The sequence below is a fragment of the Cajanus cajan genome, chromosome 3, assembly GCF_000230855.2.
Source record: "Cajanus cajan strain Asha chromosome 3, NIPB_CcT2T_4, whole genome shotgun sequence".
NCBI classification, from domain to species: domain Eukaryota; kingdom Viridiplantae; phylum Streptophyta; class Magnoliopsida; order Fabales; family Fabaceae; genus Cajanus; species Cajanus cajan.
In genome coordinates this window covers 37,150,665-37,153,918 of record NC_138519.1, presented here as the reverse complement: position 1 = coordinate 37,153,918, position 3,254 = coordinate 37,150,665, and the positions used below count along the sequence as shown (strand labels likewise).

Below are 3,254 nucleotides of genomic sequence, written 5' to 3'. Positions count from 1 at the left end.
TCTATCTACCTCAATTCCTCTCCCAGATATTAGGTGTCCTAAGACAATTCCTTCTTGTACCATAAAATGACATTTTTCCCAATTTAAGACTAAATTCACTTCAGAGCAACGCTGCAATACTTTAGTTAGATTTAATAGACAGTCATCAAAGGAAATACCATAAACTGAAAAGTCATCCATGAAAACTTCCATCTCTTTTTCTAATAAATCACTAAAGATTGCAGTCATACATCTTTGAAAGGTAGCAGGTGCATTACATAGGCCAAAAGGCATTCTCCTATAAGCAAAAGTACCATAGGGACATGTAAAAGTAGTTTTCTCTTGGTCTAATGGATGAATAGGGATTTGATGAAAACCGGAGTATCCGTCCAAATAACAAAAGTATGAATGCATTGCTAACCTTTCAAGCATTTGATCAATAAAAGGTAAGGGAAAGTGATCCTTTCTAGTGGCATTATTTAATTTTCTATAATCAACACACATACGCCACCCAGTCACAGTTCTTGTGGGAATTAATTCATTATTATCATTTTTAACTACTGTCATCCCACCTTTCTTAGGAACCACATGAACTGGACTTACCCAAGGACTATCAGATATAGCATAAATTACCTTAGCATCCAATAATTTCAAAATTTCTTTCTTTACCTCTTCTTTCATCTTGGGATTTAGTCTTCTTTGAGCTTCAACAGAAGGTTTGGATCCTTCCTCCAAGAAGATGCGATGCATACAAAATGAAGAACTAATTCCCTTTATATCAGCCATAGTATATCCAATAACTTTTCTAAATTTTCTCAACTCATTGAGAAGTTTTTCAGTTTCTTTTTCATTTAAAGCTGAATTTACTATGACTGGATAAGTGGAATTAGCCCCCAAAAACTCATACCTTAAAGATGAAGGAAGTGGTTTAAGTTCTAACTTTGGAGAGTTTTCTTCTTGCCAATCTGTTGAAGACTCAAGAAGACTTTCTACTAGAGGATCTTTTTCTTTACACGGGGGACTTGAATCGATCAAGCAAGCATAATTAGGTTGAATCCCCTCAAGATCTATGTGCTTTCCTCCAACTAGAAAATTCTCCAAGGGATCCCTCAAAATAGATCTCATGACTTCTTCCTCCATGTCTTTAGGCAATATATCAACCCTGCAGCAAATATTTTCAAGAGAAGGTTGTCTAACAGATTTAGGAATATTAAATTCCATTGTTTCATCATTAATGGATAAGGACAATTTTCCATGTTTGACATCTACTATCACGCCTGCTGTAGCCAAAAATGGTCTACCTAGTATGATTGGTATTTGTTTGTCCTCTTCCATTTCTAAAACAACAAAATCTCCCGGAATTAAAAATTTACCTATCTTAACTGGAACATCTTCTAAAATTCCTATGGGATATTTTATAGATCTATCTGCTAACTGGATTGACATTGCTGTAGGCTTTAATTCTCCCATATCTAATTTCTTGCAAATTGATAAAGGCATTAAACTGATACTTGCCCCAAGGTCACATAAGGCTTTTTCAAACCTTAGATTTCCAATGAGACAAGGTATAGAGAAACTACCAGGATCCTTAAGTTTTTTGGGCAAATTATGATGGATCAATGTAACAGTCTCTCTATCATCCAATTTCCTTCGGTTAGCTAAAAGATCCTTAAGAAATTTAGCATATGTAGGCATCTGTTGTAGAGCTTCTACAAATGGAATGTTTACATACACTTGTTTGATCATATTTAAAATTTTTTCAAATTGTCTATCAAGTTTAGTCCTTGCTAACCTTTGAGGAAAAGGAATTGGAGGGTGATAAACAGTTTGAGGCTTTGATGAAGATACTTTTTCTTTTTCTAATCTCTCTTTTTCAGGTTTTTCAACCATAGGAGAAGCGTCTTCATCAATCTCAATATTATCATTTTGATTAGACACAGGTCTGTCTAATTTCTTCCCACTCCTTAAAGTAACAGCATTAACATTTTCAGCTGGGTTTGCAACTGTTTTACCTGGGAACTTACCTGGAGAATTGTTTGAACTAGGCATCAACTGTGCAATTTGATTTTCCAGCATCTTGTTGTGGAGAGTAATATTCTCAACCTTGACAGCAAGGTTTTGAATAGAATTTGCCATTGAATCATTGGTCTGTTTTTGATTAGTGACAAAATTCTCCATAAGGTTTTCTAATCTTGAAACACTTTGTTGAATTGAGGGTGTCTGTACTGGATTTCCTTCCCCATTAATGAAGTGATTGGACGGACGGAAATTAGGTTGCTGATTGCTAGTTCCTTGAACTGGGTTATTCTTCCAAGAAAAGTTAGGATGATTCTTCCAACCAGGGTTGTATGTGTTGGAATATGGATTACTCTTCTCTCTTCGAGGAGTGTCATAGAAATTATGAGAAGCTGCCACCTGTTCAGTAGTATCTTCTTTTTCTCCAGTAAAAATTGAGGTACAATCTACTGCAGTGTGCCCTTGTTCCCTACAAAGGTCACATACTTGATTTGTAGCCACTGAATTAACCTTAGCTTTTTCCATCTTGTCTAATCTTTGATTAAGAGTATCAAATTTTGCTAAGAGTAACTCAATATTGTTCACTTCATATCGCCCCGGAGTTCCTTTCCTTGCTGTTACTTCTCTTTCACTGTATTGGCTGTGATTTGAGGCTACATTTTCCAAAATAATCATGCAGTCATTAATAGGTTTCCCCATGAAAGATCCTCCAGCTGCTGAGTCTAATATCATGGTGCTTTGTTGGTCCAATCCTTCAAAGAAAAATTGGATGGTAAGCCAACGGTTGAAGCCATGTTGTGGGCATGCTTGAAGATATCCTTTGAACCGCTCCCATGCTTCATAAATAGTCTCTCCAGTGCCTTGTTGGAAATTAGTGATTTTCTTCCTCAATTCTTTAGTTTTAGAAGGAGGAAAGAATTTCTCTAGAAAAGCTCTTTCACATAATTCCCAAGTTGCTATCTTTTCTCTAGGCACTGTTCTTAGCCACACCTTTGCCTTATCTCTCAAGGTGAGTGAGAATAAGCGGAGTCGCATTCCATCAGAAACTTCATCATCAAATTGCTGGGTCTCACAGATTTCCAAGAACCCCTCTAAGTGGTCATTAGGATCTTCTGATGGTAGTCCTCCAAAGGTGTTCTGTTTGAGCATATTCACCAGAGAAGCTGGTACAGTAGCTCCAGTTTGCATCTCCCCTCCAGGTATCCCACGAGCTACGGGTGCAGAGTAATCCCGAAGCGGTAAATTATCTCGTTGTGCAG

At 36.9% G+C, this 3,254-nt stretch overlaps 1 non-coding gene across 1 annotated transcript; it reads left to right on the top strand.

The window, feature by feature from the left end:
• Nucleotides 1–2,782: 2,782 nt before the first annotated feature.
• On the top strand, nt 2,783–2,889 carry LOC145956614 (small nucleolar RNA R71). Its single transcript, XR_014432853.1, has one exon. It is a non-coding gene; the product is annotated as a small nucleolar RNA R71 (small nucleolar RNA).
• Nucleotides 2,890–3,254: the final 365 nt, after the last annotated feature.